The sequence below is a fragment of the Antechinus flavipes genome, chromosome 3 (genome assembly GCF_016432865.1).
Source record: "Antechinus flavipes isolate AdamAnt ecotype Samford, QLD, Australia chromosome 3, AdamAnt_v2, whole genome shotgun sequence".
Lineage (NCBI taxonomy): Eukaryota > Metazoa > Chordata > Mammalia > Dasyuromorphia > Dasyuridae > Antechinus > Antechinus flavipes.
Genome location: NC_067400.1, coordinates 418,265,738 through 418,285,652, shown reverse-complemented (window position 1 = coordinate 418,285,652; position 19,915 = coordinate 418,265,738). Strand labels below are relative to the sequence as shown.

Sequence of the window (19,915 nt, the reverse complement as noted above, 5' to 3'; positions counted from 1 at the left end):
AAACATATCCAGCCCTCCGCTTTTTCTTATATGTTCTTAATAATGTTCACTTGCTTCTTTCACACAGATTATCATTGCCTATTTGGGTATCCACCATCCTTTTCTAATACCTGTCAGGTCTCTTGCTGTTTTGATTCTTTTGAAATCATAATAGCTTATTATCTTTACAGTTTTATAAGAAAAAAATTGATGTTAAGAAGATAAACTTTGGCAACAAGAAGCAACCAAAATATGAGATTCTAGTTAGCTCATGATTTGAACTAATATGGACCTACACTACTTCTGTATGGACAAAATAAACAACTTAATGCTCCTCAAAAAGGCACAATTTTCCAAGGAACTCTATAAAGGCAAGATCTGTACTTAATATTTAAAACTTGCAAATGAAAGAAAATTAAATCAAGGTCCTACAGAGTCATAAGAAAAATAATGAATTTAACTAGAAGGAGGAAGAAGAAAAAATGTGGTTTTTTTTTAACCAAATGCAACTATAGAAAATGGTCCATCCAAGCAGTTAATATTCCTGCTTTGCAAGGTCACTGGCAGCCTGAAGAGGAGTTAAGCTTTTCCGGCAATTTCTGATAATCATGTAGCTGAAATTGGCTTCTTCTCAGTTAAATGACATTTCCTTTTGAAGATCTGAATGTAGATCAGTGACTATCAGTGAGAGAAAATTAAAACAAGCATAATTCTCATTTCATTTTGTACTTATAATAAAAATAAAATGTAAAATATCAGGCCAGGGGACTCATTGCAGTAAAAATGAACCCTTATGGTAAAGTGTTTCGTTTCATTTTTAGTCCATTTGAGATATATATATATATATAGATATATATATCTATATATATATATATATATCTCAATATATCTCAATATATCTCAATATATATATATATATATATATATATATATATATTATATATATATATATATTATATATATATATATATATATATATATATATATATATATATATATTGGCTGAGGCAATTGGGGTTAAGTGACTTGTCCAGGATCACACAACTAGAAAGTATTAAGTGTCTGAGGTCAGATTTAAACTCAAGTCCTCTTGACTTCAGGGCTGGTACTTTATCGGCTGCGCCACCTAGCTGCCCCTGAAATACTTTTTTGAATAAGCATTTTTTTTCTAGTTATACATAAAAGCATGTCATGAATTGGATAGACAAGTCACAATATTCCTGATATTCTCAAAACTAAGAAAAAAGCTTTAAGTTAAACTCATTTATCAGTTACCTTTTAATGTATATGTGTCTTTTGTTTTCTTAAATAAATTATAGGTTTCATGAGCACTGAGAATTTTGTACCTCATGTCCTTTTGTACAGAGTCCCTAATATCCCTCTAGGATCCCCCACCTTTCTTTTATCATCAAGTGCCCAACAGTTGGCTGTGTTGCTTTGTAGGCTAAGTTTCTCTTGTCTCACTCCTTCAAACTTGGTCTCCCACCATCCAGAGTTGTCTGCAGGAGGAGTCACAGATATTCAATTCCCTCCTGCCTTGCTCATTAAAACCATCTCCTAAACCAGCAAGAAGAAAAGGAATCAACAAAGGACATAAGAAAAGTAGCTTTCAGAGAAGGCAGAGAAAATATCAGAACAGTTATAACATAAAAATCAAGATGACAAAGAAAATCAAGGGAAAGAGGGAAGCCAACAGTGATAAGACCTGCAAAAAAGGTCAAGGATAAGGAGAGCTGAGAAAAGGCAATTGTATCTAGCAAATGAGGAGGCCACTGATGGCCCCTAAGAAAGCTATTTCAGTAGAATGTTACCAACTGAAACCAGATTCCAGACATTACACAGGTCACTTCATTTCTCCAAGCATTAGCTGAATCGTTTTTAAAATGGAAATAATGATAATTGCTCAACAAACCTTACGTGGCTTTTGTGAGTGTCAACTGAAAGAGTTCATGGATACATATGCCTTCAAGATAGCATCTTCAGTGTTCCACTCATGGGCTATCCTAAACACAGTGGTATGTTTTCGAATGAATGGGGTCAGAAAAGGTCTCAGTTGAAATCCCTTCTGTGACACTCACTAGCTATGCAACTTTGGACAAAACACCCAACTTTTTATTATACAGAGATTTCTATCGCATAGAGCTGATGGGAAGATTCAGTGAGATAAAGTATGAAAAGTTCTTTGCAAATGTCACACATATAAACATACACACACATATAATCTCACACACACAACCACACAAATGGTGCCCCTAAGATCCTAAATTAAGCTTTATTAACTTAATTATTATAAATTATTAATTAATATATTTAAAAATATACTTATATATGTCTCAGATATTATCCTGTAATTCATTTTCTTAGGTAGCTCTCTGCCTTTTTGGCTAGGGGTCCATTAGAAGTACAACTTTTGGCCTTGGATCCTTAGAGAAAGGATTCTACTTTTCCTTTCATTCATTCAACTGCTGCTTAAATCTTCCCTGGTCCCCTCATTGATAATGACTTTTCCCATCCCCTGTTCATAATCTTTCATTTTGTAATGCTCTAAGTGGGTAATACCATGGATTTGTAACAATATAGACAATATCATATAACATTGTATTAAGACAATGTAAGACAATTTAATTTCTGAATCCAGAAATACAAATGATTTGATAATGGTTTGTGAATATCAGAGGGGGATACAGAAAGATATAATAGTGAAGAGCCACATTCTCAGAAGGAGCCTCTCAAATACTGCACATATTTTACGTGATATATTAAATGTAAGACAATTAATTTTGTCCCAAAATTCTTAGTGCATATTTAAGCTATTACACACTAAGACTTTTGGAACACTCTGGGTCCCACAGTTGGTCATCAGGGTTATCTCCACCCAATACCTAGCATACCAGTTTGCACATAATTAGTATTTAAGAAATTTAAATTTAATATATCATAATAAATTTAATAAATTAGTATTTAATAAAGTGCTCATTTTGTAGGAAAAAGATGCTTTTTTTTCAGGGTGCTAGTTAGGGTGGTTATAGAACAGAATTCAATTGGTTCTTACTGATATGTCATGTTACTTTTATGTTTGTTTGTAATTCTGTTTTTATTCACCCTACTTTCATGCTATAATCTATAAGTTACCCCTTCCTCACCTGAAGATCCTAATAGTTCTACTGCATGGAAGTTCTTTGACCCAGACTTCTCTGATGTTTCTAGAGGAAATTCATTTGCTGAGACTTTATGTGAAGGCTTGTTTTCATCATATATTGTCTTAGATCATTAACCTCTTATGGCTCCTGCCTGGATGGCTTTAAGACCTGGGACACCATGAGTCCTCTCTTTGAGCCTGTTACTCTCAGCAAAGGCATCAAACCAATGTGTTTTTTCCCTATTCAAAGCCCATAGTCCCCGGTGGACTTTCTGGCCTTACCTCGTCCTATTTCCCCATCTGTGTCTAGATTAATGGTGAATCAAATGATTAATGGTGAATCAAAAGTAACTGAGAGGTCTTACACTCAGTGTATGAGGTTGCAGGGGTCTTGAATGCCAGAGTAAGAGTTTCATTCTATAGACAGTGGAGAGACAGACTGTTTAGGCAAATAATCTATTTGTACAGCCTGCAAAAATACGTGCAGTATTTGAGAGGCTCCTTCTGAGAATGTGGCTCTTCACTATTATATCTTTCTGTATCCCCCTCTGATATTCACAAACCATTATCAAATCATTTGTATTTCTGGATTCAGAAATTAAATTGTAGGTATGAGTCCAAATATGCATTAAATTAGGGATTATTGAGTGTGGCACTGTATGTGGGCCAGCCAATGTTAGGACCATGTTATTAATTACTCATTTTCAATGACAACACAAGCAAATAAATAGCATCAAGTCAACATTTAAACTGTTGTGGGAAGGAGGGGGTAAGGGATAACAGCAAAAGAAGCACAGTTGTTTTATAGGCTTATCAATCAGATTTCACTTATGTACTAGAAAAGAAATCCCTGAAGTAACATTATAAACTCTTTTGGGTAGCATCTGGCTTAGAAATCCTTTGAACATTGGAAAAAGATTACAGTTGGCGAAAAAACCTAAATAAACCAAAAAAAAACCAGACAATTCTGCATTTTACTGGGAAGAATGAGGAGAACAATTCTGATAAGGAGTACAAGGAATTCAATGATGATGTTCTGAATTTGAGTGAAAGATTTTGGGAAATTACAGAGGTTTATTAATAGCTTCTATGTTAAGTCTCATCCTCTGGTCTTATTGACTGTGATTATTCAAATGACAATAAAAGCTTCAATAGAGGATATCAAAACATTAAATTAAAGTTTGACATCAGAATAAAAGAAAAACCTAAATAAAGGTCATATCATTTGTGAGAAATGGGCAGAGAGGAAACTGGGCGAGGGTACATTTCAAATCTATGATTAAGATAATATTTAAAATGACTTTTATTATGAACTTTAGGACCATCAAAAAACAAGAACATTTAAATACAGGAAGAAGAAAAAGGGGTTTTCCATAAAATGGTAAACTTCTGCTACATACAAATTTTCTAAAGTAAAGTATAATATTAAGAGTCAATCCTCAATAGAAAAGTAGTCAAAGGATATGAACAATCAGTTCTGAAAAGAATTTCAGTTTTAATAACTATATGAAAGAATATTTCAAATAAAAATGACCCTGAAGTCTCAACTCACAACCGTCAAATTGGCAAAGATGACAAAGAAAAAAATAGTAAATCTTGGAAGTAATACAGAAAGACAGACACACTAATACATTGTTGGTAGAACTGTGAACAATAATTATGGAAGACAATTGAGAATGTTGTTAATGGTCATTGGCAACAAGAAAGGCTTCACATGTGAGATAGCAAAAAACTGGGAATAAAGTAGCTACCTATAGACTGTGAAATAGTTCAACAAATTCTGATATGTGAATGAAATAGAATATTATGGTACTTCAGAAGCAAAAATGAAAAATAAAGAAAAGCATGAAAAAAATTTTTGGACCTGATGCAAACTAAAATAAATAGAACCAGGAACAATATAAACAGTAACTGTAAGACACTATATTATTAAAGAACCTTTAATGTTGTGTTTTATTTTGTTGGGTAAAATGCTTTTTTGTAATTCTCCCTCTGTACTCATACACACACATTATATATATATATATATATATATATATACATATATATATATATGTGTGTGTGTGTGTGTGTGTGTGTGTGTGTGTGTGTGTGTGTGTATATATATATATATATATGTATATATATATATATATATACATATATATATATGTGTGTGTGTGTGTGTGTGTGTGTGTATATATATATATATATATATATAGTGAATATATGTGTATATGTATGAATATAGCAAGTCAAGATTTGGGATTCCATAAATTTTTAACTCAATTTTATGTCTGTGAAGATATATTCTATGAAAAATCAGTTGCAAAAGTGTCTTTTCCCTTTTCATGTTTTCTTCAGACCATCTCATATAGATATGGGAAGAAAAGTTTTGGGAACTATAGTTGCTGATTTCTTCTTTTTTAGGGCAAAAGAAAGCTTTTTGTGGATTTTTTAAAAATCAGTTCAACAAGTATTTATTAATTATTATTCTATAAAATGATAGACAAAGATTAAAAGACATAGTTCTTGCCCTAAAAATAATTTTCTCTTTTTTCTTACTTAATAGTGTTTTTCCAATTAAATGTGAAGGTAGTTTTTAACATCCACTTTTGTAAGATTTTTAATTCCAATTTTTTCTTCATTTCTTACTTCCTGCCCCCCTCCTGAAGACAACAAGCAATCTGATATAGATTATATATGTATTATCATATTAAGCATTTTCCACATTAGTCACATTGTGAAAGAATTCTCGGAACAAAAGGGAAAAATCATAGGAAAGGAAAAATAAAAAACAAGTGAAAATAGTGTACTTTTATTTGCATTTAGATTCCATACCTCTTTCTCTGAATGTGAACAGTATTTTCCAACAAGCCTTTTGTAATTGTCTTGAATCATTGTACTGCTAAACAGAGCTAAGTCTATCATAGTTGATTATACAATGTTCTCCTCTTTGGCTTACTTCACTCAGCATCAGTTCATGTAAATCTTTCCAGGTTTTTCTAAAATCTACCAGGTCATTATTTCTTATACAACAATAGTATTCCATTACATTCATACATCCTGACTTGTTCAACCATTCCCTGATTGATATTCAACCATTTTCACAATTGACAATTTTTGCCACCACAAAAAGAGTTCTTTTATTTTTGTACATGTAGGTCCTTTTCCCTGTTTTATGATCTCTTTGGGATACAGACCTAGTAGTGGTATTGCCAGATCAAAAGGTATGTCCAGTTTTCTAAAATAAATTTTCTAAAATAATAAAATAATTCTGAAATAATTCCAAACTGTTCTCCAGAATGGTTGGGTAAATTCACAAGTCCACCACAATGCATTAGTGTTCCAATTTTCCTACATCTTCTCCAACAATTGCTGTTTTTTTCTTGATCTCTTTTTTCTTTTCCCTCTCGTTTAATCTTTGGCACAGTTGCTTCCTGAGTCAAAGAGAAAGGAGGGGTTTGTTTGGCCTAGTCTCATTGTGTACTTCATTTTTGTAGTCATGTTCAGCTCTTCATTTCCCCATATGGGATTTTCTTGGCAAAGATATCAGAATGATTTGCCAGTTCCTTCTCCAGCTCATTTTACAGATGAGAACTGAGGCAAACAGGGTTAAATGACTTGTCCAGAGTCACACAGCTAGCAAGTATATGAAGCCAAATTTGAATTCATAAGATGAGTCTTCCTGATTCCTGGTTCAGTTGGAGAATTTCAAATAGAATGGAAAAAAATATTTATGAAGTTTGTACTAGATGGGACCCATGGTAACTTGGCAATGGTTACTGAAATGAGAGAGAAATGTTCCCCACCACCTGTTCCTGTTGGATCTTTCAGAGCCTCTGGGAATCCGAATTGTTGTTGCTGTATTTAGTCCAGGACAGAAGAGGGGAAGTTCTTGGGTCTATGATTCTTTAGACTCCTGTTGCAGGAAGACATGGCATCTGAGGAGTTTAAAAGAGCCCTTTCCATCTCCTGCCCCTGTCCAGCTAATTGAAAAGGGTCCTAGAGGACCAAACTTCACACAAAATTTTCTTGCCCTCAAGTGATTTGTTTCTGTTACACATTTCTCAACAACATTTTCAGAGAAGCTTATACTCTCAACTGGCATTGCCCTTCACTTTCTTGTCTCTTTGCTTAGCAAGATCTTGTGTTTATTAGATGAGGATCTTGAGACTTTCTTGTTATGGTAATGGATTTTTATCAATTAGACTTTTTTCATGAAATGGTGATAATCAGTTAGACCTTTACTGATACCTAGATCCTATTTTTCAGAGTTAACAACTTGCTTAAATAGCTCAAGGTGAAGCTGTTGTAACTGAAAGTAGTTTCTTCTCATCATTAGCCTTTCTTCTAATTTGGATTAAATTTTCCTTTTTTGGATCTTTGCTCTAATGGAGCAGTGATCTGATTATAAAGAGAAAACTAGTTCCCATCATGGAAAAAAAGTACTTGTATAGAGTAGGTACTTGATAAATGCTTCTTGCTATTTCTTCAGAGTCCATTTAATTTTTATGATGCTATTTATAATTGTCATGTCTAACACCTTTTAACTCCTGAAGAAAATATTTGTGACATATAATTCTGAAGGTAAAACCTTTTGTTTTATTTTGTTTTAATCAGCTAGATTAAATAGATAGTGGATAGAGCACTGAGCCTGGAGTCAAGAACACTTGAATTCAAATCTGACTATAGACACTTAGTAAATGCATATATATATATATATATATATATATATATATATATATATTCTGGGGAGAGTATATGTATGTGTGTATAAGCATATGTATATATATGTACACATACACACACACACATATATATATGTATATTATGGGGGAGGGTATATGTGAGAATGTGTGTGTGTGTGTGTGTGTGTGTGTGTGTGTGTGTGTAAAACTTTCTTAGAAAGATTCTGAAGATCACCTGACAGGTTAATTTTACCACACAGTGAAGTCCTTTCCGGAACTAAACTGCCAAGCATTCAAACTCTACTGCAGAGAGCACAACTCTGTTGGGCTGGTCACATTATTCAAATGCCAAATGTACGCTTGCCAAAAATTTATTTTATGGAGAACTCACATAGAGCAAATGCTGACAAGGTGATCAGAAAAAGCAGTACAAAGGACACTCTCAAGGTCTCTCTTAAGAACTTTAGAATCGACTTTATGACATGGGAATCATCAGAGGACTGCCCAGCATGATGTGCCCTCCTCAGAAAAGGTGCCAGGTTCTATGAGAAAAGAAGAATTGAATTAGATCAGAAGAAATGCAAAATGTGCAAAGTTAGAGATTCCAGCCCAAATGTTCATAGGGATTATTTGTGTCTGACCTATGGCAAAGCACTCTGAGCTCGTATTATCTGATCAGCTACAATACACTAACTTAAGTCTAACATAATGATTTCATTTTGGTTCTCTTTGAGAATGAAGGTCAATCAACCATGTGTATGTATACATGTATATACACATATATGTATATATCTGTATATATATATATATAATTTTTATTTTTATGTATTTATAAAATAAACATCCAGGAGGTAGTTGAAGATCTTGGGATTTATAGTACAGTTGCTAACATATGTATGTGTGTATAGATATATGTGTGTATATGTGTGTGTGTGTGTGTGTGTATATATATATATATATTATATATATATATATATATATACATATATATATATAAATCCACACACATATGTACATATATTCACACATGGGAAAATATAAATGCATCATTAAAAAAAATTTGTGGAGTTTTTTAATCAAATATATACCAAGTAGATGTAAGGTAAATTGAGAGCAGAAATCATTGGGCTTCACATAGGAAGTGATATTTGAGTTTAGATGAGAAGGAGGCTATAGTTTCTCAGAGAGGGAAGTGAGCAGGGAGCACATTCCAGATAGAGAGAGAATTCCATTTTAAAGCATGGAGGTAGGAGGTAGACTGTGTTGTCTGAGAACCCAAACAGGCCAATTGAATTAAAATATAGAACACAAGGGAGAGCAATGCAAAATAAGCCTGGGAAGTTAAGCTAGTCTGTGAAGGGTTTTAAATGCCAAAAGTTGGATTTGGTATTTTATTCTAGAGAAAAAATAGAGCTATTGAAATTACTATATCTGGGAAATGACTTGGTTAGAACTCTTGGTCTGGAGTGTGAAGAATAGATTTTAATGAAGAGAAATGAGGTATGAAGACAAATTAGGAGGCTATTTCAATAGTCAAGAAAAAAGGTGGTAAGTGCCTGGAGTGAAGACTTTTGTGGTAGGAGAAAGAGAAATGGTGATAAGACATAGGCTCTATTTTTTAAACTCAATGAAATTTGGCAACTGATTGTTTAATGGTGGTGAGATAGATAGTTTTTCAACTCTAGATCTGTGATCTCATGGATGCAGAAGGTGAGAGCAATTCCAAAGATATGAATCTAGTTGACTTAAGTGATTTGTTCACACAGCTAATTAATGTCTAAGGAAGGATTTGAACTCAGGTTTTGTTTTGTTTTGTTTTTTTAATAGTAGTCTGGTACTTTATTCATTGTACCACCTAGCTACTATGAAAGGGAGAAGAGAGAAATAACTATAATTAAGAGGATGAGAGGCTCTACTAAGGGACTTTATTTTACTATTTTTTAGGATGGGAATATGTTTCTGTAGGCTGCAAAGATGGAGCCAGAATATATAAAAAGGATGAAGATTAGAGATGAATCTGGACAACATTGAAACAAACTCTTGGAGAGAGAAGAGGAAGTACGGAGAAGGGTTGAAGTCAGTGGGTTGGCCTAGTTGAATAGAGGGGTCACTTAGGAGAAAATATAGACTGAAGTCTAGGGGTTTCAGTATATAGGGAAGTGAAGAAGAAAAAACTCATAGCAAATATCCTCTATTTTCTCAATAAACTATAACAAATCTTCTGCTGAAAGAAGGATTAGCCTGGGGAGGAGTGTAACAAAATAATGGACATAAAATTGATTACATTTGACATATATAATCAACTAGCTCATCAACAGGACTCTTATCAGAGCTAAATTTTGATGTTTTAAATAAGATTTGGGAAGAATGTATTTCTTCTTATGTCTATTGCCCAGCCTGAGCTTTGTTGGCTACTAAGACATGCCCCTCACTGAGCCAAAAAAAAATTACCACCAAATTCTGCCTGTATAATGACACCCAAAAAACAAAGAGAAGCATTTTTTCTGAAAATATTAACTAGAAGGATGAAAAAATTGCTATATACAATGCTTTTAAAATTTCATTAAATGGAAATAAGTATTTAGAGGCAGATAATATGTTAGAATCTTCATTTCATCAGAGATGAAATCTTGCCATTGGGATTGTTCAATCATGTCCAATTCCAAGTGATCTCATTTGGCATTTTTTTTAGCAAAGGTACTTAAGTAGTTTGCCATTTCCTTCTTCAGCTCATTTTAAAGATGAGGAAAATGAAGCAAACAGGGTTATGATTTGCCCAGGGTCACACAGCTGGTATCTGAGGCTGGATTTGAACTCAAGAAGATGGCTAAATAGAAGTTTACTGAGTATTTTTTTTCTTTTTTTGTGGGGAGGGGGGGGAGATGAGATGGAGGAGCAAAATTATAATTTCATTGGGATAGGGAACTTCCCCTTTGGAAAGTCCCTCCACTAATGCAGATTAGTAACTCATCCATAATTTATAATCTTAGAGGGTTAACTAGGAGACACTGGGGCATTAATTCACAAAATCACTGAGCTAAAAGTTGACTTCCCTAAAGTACATATCAAAAGCCATATTCTATTATGCTGGGTAACCTCTTCAAATAAAGTCATATTTCATAGAACATAATAACTTAATAAAGATCATTCTCTGATAAAGATCATTCTCTGATGTCTGAGGTGATAATGTAATGAACATTGTAGTCTCAGGTTTACCTCAGATTCGCTAGAAGACATTGAGCAAGTTTCTTACCCTAATTATTGAAGCCTATGCAAGATAGGGTTGCTCCTGCTAGTTAAGAATCAGATTAAAATACTCTTTCTTTTTAGAACAGTTGAGAATACAAATTAGGAAATCAGATATGGTGGTTATAATGCAATTTAGTTAATGTGGGCTACTTTTCTTAAATCAGTGGAAGAATATCTATTGAGAAAAAAAAATCTTCATTTTCCTGTTTATAAATAGTTATGGCTTAGTGCGTAACAATAGCTCTATCTCTACTGTTGCAGTGCATTTAAAATCTAGGTGATGACTGTATTGAAAAAGAAGCAAGAGAAAATCAATAGATTATTGCTTCACTGGAGCTTACAACAGTGCTGATTAGAGAACACAAATGGATTGCATAATAGTAAAATAGCTATAAACTTGGTATGGATTTAAGCCCATGTTAAGAGCATTCTTAACCACATTGTATCTTTAGAAAACATGCATTGAAATTAGAACAGCAAATTAAATTTATTCGACCGCAAAATCTAATACATCAGAAATAGCATTTATTAATGATCTGGAAGAGGGAGCAAATAGTGTGTTAATGAAAATTGCAGATGATACTAAATTGGAAGGTGTTACAAACAACAATACAGACAGAAGTGGGCTATGAATGGACCTTAAAAAGTTAGACAACATAATGGAGAACAGATTAAGTTTTTAAATGAAAATTATTATAACTTAGAGATATTTAAATTTCTAAAAGACCAATGCACAAAAGTTTGATGATGTTAGAGCAACATGTGCTGTGGAGGCTATATTGAAAGATACCCTAGGTCAGAAAATAGATTCAGAGATAATAATAGAATCAGCTAAGGCAGAACCTGTACTATATGCAGACATTTTAGTCCTAGGGACAATGAAAAAAAAATGAAGGCTAGGAACATTGCTAAAATGGGTATGTAAATAAAGAGAGTGAAGGAAAAAAAATTGATATGTCAATCAGTCAATCAATCAACAAACAATTATTAAGTATCCACTATACACCAGCACTATGTTAGGTGCTATGGCTATAAAAACAAAAGTGAAACAATTTTTTCTCAAAGAGCTTACAGATGCAGACTAACAATTTTCCCCTGAAACTACCACCATCCTCAATCAGGCCCTCTTCTCTTCACATCTGGGTTTTTAATAATATGGTGGTAGGACTACCTACCACAAGTCTCTCCCCATTCCAGTCCACCCTGCACTGTTTTCCAAGTGATCTAAAATCCTCAATAAACCTCAGTGGCTTGCTATCATCTCCAAGATCAAATATAGAATCATCTGCTTGACATTAGAAGCCCTTTCTAACCTTCCTCTCATATTCCACTCCCTTTATACTTCCACTGTTCCCTACTACCTAACTTCAGTCCACACTCAACATTTTCTCTGGCTGTCCTCATGTCTGGAATGCTCTCTTTCCTTATTTCTCCCTCCTGTCTTTCTATAAGTCCCAGATAAAATCTTATTTTCTACTAGAAGCTTCTCTACATCCTTCTAAATTCTAATGCCTTCTCTCTGCCGATCATTTCCAATTTATCCTACATATGACTTATTTATACATAATTGTTTTAATAGACTGTGAGATCCTTGAGATCAGAGTTTGGTTTTTGCCTTTCATTAAATCCCTAGTGTTTAGCATGGTGCCTGGAACTTAGTAGGTTTAATAAATTAATTGACCAATTAATTCAGTTTATACAATAAACCACTATGAATATTTGAAGTTAAATAGCTTTTATATAGAGCAGTTTACCTACATTGCTCATCTTAGCTGCACAATAGTCCAGTGAGATAGCTATTACAAAGATTATTATTCTCATTGTATAGAGGAAGAAATTGAGGGTCTGGGAGCTGAATTGACTTGCTCATGGTCACCCAACTATTAGGAGTCAGATGTAGAATTTGAATTTAGATCGTTTAAAAAGAAAATTATCTGCAATACATATGTTGTGTATATGTATGTATATACATGTGTGTGTGTGTGTGTGTGTGTATAGTAAATAAATTAACCTGGGATGACAGATTTAGAACTTGAAAGAGCCTTAAAAATCTAGTTCAATTTCCTCATGTTAGATATGAAGAAATTGAAGGCAAGAAAAGTCAAACAATTTGCCCAATATTATACCACTAGTAACACAATGTGAACTCAAATCTTCTTGACTTTAAATCACAGTATTTTATGCTCTATGTCACTGAAGCTATTAATTGATATATGGTGAGGAAATAGAATGTGCAGCCTTAAAAAAAACTTTAAAATAAATTATTTAAATTTCTTCCTTCTCCCCCCTTTCTGTTTCCTTCTATCTCTCTTTGCTGAAATCAATAAGTGTAAGAAGGTTCTTCTTAGCTTCATATCTTTATCTTAAATGTAAGGAACTAATAAAATCACTTGATAGGGCCAAGGGAGGTGCTGGAATGACCACTGTACTAGTAGAAGCAAAGGATCCCAACGGATCATCTGTAGCACAGGTTCTTAATCTGAGACCCATACATCCCCAAGGAATCCATAGATAGATTTCAGGTTGTCCAAGAACTTGTTTAGGAAAAAAAATCTTTATATTTGCTAACATTTAGATTTTTTGTAAGCTTATGTATTTTGTTTTATTCATTTATAAACATTATTCTGAGAAGTCCATAGGCTTCAGTGGATTATCAAAGGGGTGCATGACATAAAAAAGGTAAAGAATTCCTGATTTATATGAACCAATCCCCTTTTAACTCTTCAGCACTTCCAAAAAGATATTAATTCAAGGATATTCTTTCTGGTCTTGGGAGGAAATTTACTGTATATAAGCTGGTTCCATACACTTCAGGTTCCTCCTTCAGAGAAAGAAGAAAGAGCTCAGCTTTTCAGAATAAATAAGCTTCAATATCAATAAATAATTATTAAAAGTGAGCTCTGGGGAAAATTGTGTGGTTAAACTCCAAAGACTCCTGAAACATTATCCAGGTAGGTATATTCAGCTATTGAAGTTATCTCTGAGGTATGACTCAATCACACATTTTAGTTGCTTGTTTTTCACTTATTAATTGGCATCTAAGTCAAGAGGGAAACCGTGAGCCATATTCAAAACTGAATCTATCTCTCTTTTAAAAAAAAAAGTAAAAAGTAACTTTTATTTCTTTTATATTAAAATACCAATCCTTCGCCTGATTATAAACTGAAGTCACGTCTTTATTATTTGGAAACATTGAATAAAGGTTTCCCCTTCATTTTATTTTAATAAATGATGCAGAAAAATAGAATCTTTAAGGAAGATTCTTCATTTGAAGAGAATATAACATTTAGAAAACAATGATGAGGTGATTTTTAATCCCTACCTGAAGGTTAAAATCTCAAAGTCATTCTTTTTAAATTTTCTGGATTGTTTTTCTAATTTTTATCCCTTTCAGATATTTTACCATGAGAAGGAATTGTAGGAAGAAAAAAATAGGTGTGTCCATACTCTACAGAAGTATTTTCCATTCTAATTTGGCCACAAGACATTTTTTGGCCTTAAAATATGTTGACATACATCATAAAGAAAGGGAAGTTTTTAGTCAAATAAATACTCTTTTTAAAAATAATCGCTTTTTATTTTCAAAATATATGCAAAGATAGTTTTCAACATTCACCCTTGCAAAATCTTCTGTTCCAATTTTTCTCCCTCCCTTCCCTTCATCCCCTTCCCTAGGCAGCAAGTAATCCATTACATGTTAAACATGTGCAATTCTTCTACACATTTCCATAATTTTCATGTTGCACAAGAAAAATCAGGTCAAATGGGGGGGAATGAGAAAGAAAACAAAAAACAAGCAAACAACAACCAAAAAAAGGTGAAAATACTATGTTGTGATCCACATTCAGTTCCCATAGTCCTCTTTGTGGATGCAGATGTTCTCTCCATCATAAGTCTATTAGAACTGGCCTGAATCATTTTGTTGTTGATGAGAGTCATGTTCATCAGAACTGATCATCACATAATTTTGTTGTTGCTGTGTACAATGTTCTTTCTCTCGGTTCTACTCGCTTCACTCAGCATCAGTTCGTGTAAGTCTCTCTAGGCCTTTCTGAAATCATCCTGCTGGTTATTTTTACAGAACAATAATATTTCATAACATTCACGTACCATAGCTTATTCAGCCATTCTCCAATTGATGGGCATCCACTCAGTTTCCAGTTCCTTGCCACTACAAAAAGGGCTGCTATAAACATAAAATGCTCTTAAACTAAAAGTTGATTGGGGATATTTTAGAACAAAATAGAACAAATTAAGCATTTTTACTATAAGAAATCGCCACGCAAAAATATATTTTGATACATACATCATTTTGTCATCTATGAAGTTTCATCACAGAGTTGAGTCTAGATTTTCATAAGCTATGATAACAAAACACAAGGCTTTAATTACAGGCTTGGTAATAGATAGCATCTTCTGTCTAAGTACCAACCAAAGGAAAGGCTTATCACATCATCACTGGGTGATAATTTTTTTTGGTCACTGTGGCTTAAGAAACAAAAAATAATGCAGAAAATCCTGGCCATCAAAACGTTAGAAAACAAGACAGAAGCACTCAGAATTATATATTTCTTAAATTGTCTAGAAACCTTAATTTAATCATTTTATTTTATTTAACTATTCTTCAAGTGTGATCTTTGTCTAATAATCAAGGATATGACCTAATATATGAAGAAATAAATTATATATGTGTATATAGACATATATGCCTTTATTTTGGCATTATATATGCATATATACATATATATATATACAAACAAATATTACATGTATGTGTGCCTGTACCTGTAAACTTTCTTTATTTGCCACTTCTAGGAAGACTTGTGAAAGTTCTTTTTATTAAACAGAGGTAAAGGGTAGTTAGATAACACAGTAAATAGAGCACTAGCCTGGAATCAGGAAGGCCAGAGTTCAAATGTGATTCCAGACGCTTACTATTTGTGTGACTCTGGGCAAACCATTTAGCCCTGTTTGCCTCAGTTTCCTCATCTGTAAAATGAGCTGGAGAAGGATATAACAAACAACTCTGGTATCTTTGCTAAGAAAACCCCAAACAGTGCTAGAAAGAGTAGGACATGACTAAGACACAAGCACAAAGTACAGCTCATGGGTCTATCTTGAAGTGGCAAAAAAAAAAAAAAAAAAAAAAAAAAGGAATTGGCAGGGCTGGATTCATTTGATGCCAAAAGGAAAACAAAAAGATCATTTCACAGGACACTTGGTCATGTTACTTTGAAGTGCTTAGGGAGAGCAAATACGCCACTATCAAGATAATTACAAGAAAGCATTTCTTCTCAGTCTTTTCCAGCAAAGGATTGCTCTCAAATGAACTCCTCCCTCCTGCTTTCCCCTGCTGCTGATGTTGTCTGGGTCTCTGCCTGTGGAGTGGCACTTTCTGCCCCCTGAGTCATATGTCACTAACCTGGTGAAACTTGGGAAGGCTGCTAAAAATCAAGGTGAGCCAAAGAAAATTACTCCTCCCCAAAAAAACATAGAAGACAATGCACACGAGGACATGCCAGAAGATGAAGTAGAAAGCAAGAAGGCTGTGGCTATATTTGGAAAAAAAAGCCTAAAAACTATTGTTGTTACCAGACTTGCAGGAAGAAGTCACTATTCCTAATGAGAAAACCTCCAAGCTCCTGACAAGAAAGTGTCTACTCCAGTCAAAGCTATTGTCAGAGCAGGCAAAAAGGTGTCACTCTAGCTGAACCAGCAGCTCCACTCACCTGACCACAGGGCAAAAGGAGCAAAAAATGGGAAGAATGTCAAGAAAGAGGACAGTAAATCTGAAGAAGAGGAATGTGAAAAAGAATGAAGAATTTGAGTCACTAAAAAGCCCCCAAAATGAGAACAGTTCCAGACAACCAAGACTGAAGAGGATAGTGATGAGATGAAGATGAGACTGAAGAAGCTATGAATACCACACCTGCTGAAAGGGAGAAAGCTTCTATGAAATCTGCTCTTGACAATGGTGAGAAAACCATGGAATCGGACGAGGAAGAGGAGAAAAAATGAAGAGGAGGAGGAGGGAGAGAAGGAGACGAGAAAGAAAAGGAAGTTCCCATCAAAAAAGCATCAAGGAAGAGAGAAAAGGAAATGTGCAAAAAGAAACTTTCCAAAGTCAAGAAATAGAAATTGGAAACTAAAACACTTACAAATTTCAACCTCTATGTTGGTAACCTGAACTTCAACAAAACCACTACTGAGCTAAAAACTGGCATCATAAATTTCCTTGCAAAATGGGACCTTATAATTGTGGATGGCCACATTCATGCCACCAGGAAGTTTGCCTGTTGGAATCTGAACCAGCCAAAGACTTGGAAAAACTTCTGAAACTCAATGGCTCCAAAGTCCTTGATTCTGAAATGAAACTGGAAAAAGTTAAAAGAAAACAAAAAAGATTAAGATGCAAGGAAACTCTTTGTCAAGAGTCTGCCTTACAAAGTAACTCAGAAGAAAGTTAAGGAAGTGTTTGAAGTTTGTTATTGTCCTGCACCAAGGACAAGATACTCAAAGGAATACCCTCCATTGAATTTAAGCAGAAAAGGTGCTGAGATTGATAATCAGGAGCTCATTTTGAATTACAGAAGGGAGAAAAGTCAAAGACAATTCAAGAGGTGGGAAGAATAAATCCTTGAGTAGTAACAAGTTGGCATGGTAAAGGCATAGTTGCTGAATAATCTTACCCAGAGTACTACTACTGTAGAACATCTTCAGGAAGTGACTAAAAAGGTAGTGTTTTTCAGCTTACTCCAAAACAACCAAGGCTAACCCAAAGGTGCATACTCATTGAACTTGTGGAAGATATGAAAGAAACTCTGAATTTTAGAAAAACAATATAGAAATAGACTAAAGATATAGAAAGCAAATTAGTGCACCACCAAGGAGCCAGTCCTACAAAATTTTGTTCACCAAAGGTCTGTCTGAAGATACAATAGAAGAACCATTGAAAGATTCATTCCACAGCTGGCACATTGGTGCCAGCACAGGGAGATAAGGACATCTAAAAGCTTCAGTTTTGTGGACTTCAACTGAAAAGATTCTAAAACTGCAAGAAGTCATGGAACTGTCGGAGATTGATGGAAATAATGTAACTCTGAACTGGGCCAAATCCAGGTTATCTGGAGGCTGGGGAAGTAGTCATGACAGTGGTAGTCATGGAGATTTAAATGGCTGAAGAGGTGATAAAGAAAGCCAGTGGGGGAAGGGGGTGGCAGAGGCTGAGAAAACTTTTGAGGTTGGGATGATTTACAAGGGACTGAGGAGGAGAAGGAAGAGAAAGAGTAGGAAGAAGAGAGAAGAAAGAAGATGAACAGAAAGAAGACAGTTTTGATTAGGTTCTACCATTCCCTTCTCCCCTGCTACTTTAACAGACTCTGGGGATATTATTCCATCATCTAATCACTGACAGAGCCTTCTGGAACATTACAAGACAACATGCAGTCCAGAAGTCTTTTCAGAAAAACCTTGATCAAATTTCAAGGGAGAGAGAGAGTTGATTTTGACTGGATGGGTATTCCATATAAACTCTTTTGTAGAGATGAGGGTTAGTTGTGGGAGTTATCCTCGTTATCCATGAGTTCTCTTGAGTTTATAATGTTCTATCTCATTTACAAAACTGGTTTTTCCTATTTAAAAAAACGAGATTAGTATAATAATCCTAACACCCATTACTACACATGAACTGGGGAAATTCTACAAAGAACTTGACAAGGTTGTCTAAAACAAATAAGCACTTATGTTGATACTTTAATGAGAAGGTAAGCCAATAGGATAACAATTAAAACTACGTTGGAAAATACAGGTTATGATTAAGAAACGAAAAAAACCAAAAGCTACTCAGAGGACTACATATATATATTATGAATACTTCCTTTAGAAAGAGAGTTGAATAGTTCTGGATGACTCAAGGATCAAGTGTTATCTTGCAAAATAAAAAGAAAAGAAAAGAAAAGAAAAGAAAAGAAAAGAAAAGAAAAGCTATATCAGAATATCTAGGGACTGATACAGGAATTCTTTTTAATTTGCCAACTATGTATAATCATAGCATTGATAATTTGAACCAAAGTCAAAATTAATAACACCTGGCTAAGCCAGCTCATCTCTAGAATATTTAAAAATAAGGAAGGACAACAATGAATAGACATAGAATATGTAATAAATCTGTCAACATTTCTATAGTGATCTAAAACCATTGGTGCTGATAGTAGAACCACTGCATTTAAATTCTACTATCTCACTATTCAATGTTCTACGTAGCAAAAATACTTTAAAAAATGAGGATGGGAGGACTAGACCAAAGATATTAAGAGGAAATGTATGTTAGGTGCAGTAAAAATTCAAAAACTCAAAGTAAATTTTTGAGATTTCTCAAAAGAGGCAAATAGTATTAAGAATGGGAAAATTCATAAACCTTAAATTTTGCTTTTAGGTGGCTAAGAAAAACTACTGAACTTCAACCAGGAGTCAGGAAGTCAGGAAGACCTGAGTTTAAATCTTGACTCAGGTACTTACTAGCTGGGTGTTTTTACAAGCCATTTAAATTCTCTCAAACTAAGTTTTTTTATCTGTAAAATGGAGAGAAAAATAAAGCCCACTTCACAGGATTGTTGAGAGTTAAATGAATAAATGTATGTACAGATTTTTGAAAACCTTAAAATGTTATTTAAATGCTAGGTTTAGTGTTGTTGTTGTTAACCATATGTCTGCTTTTTAATCCATGCAAAATTATTAGAAGAATACTCTCTTGGTACAATATTATAGGAAAAATTCAGGAATCAGAGGATCTATGATCAAATAGCTCTGTAACTAACCATTATATAATCTATTTTATTTTATATACATATATAATTTACATATATTATATGTAATATAT

General features: G+C 33.9%; 1 pseudogene; it reads left to right on the top strand.

Annotated features, from left to right (window-relative positions):
* The first annotated feature begins 16,396 nt into the window (after positions 1 to 16,396).
* On the top strand, positions 16,397 to 17,811 carry LOC127557295 (nucleolin-like; annotated as a pseudogene).
* Positions 17,812 to 19,915: the final 2,104 nt, after the last annotated feature.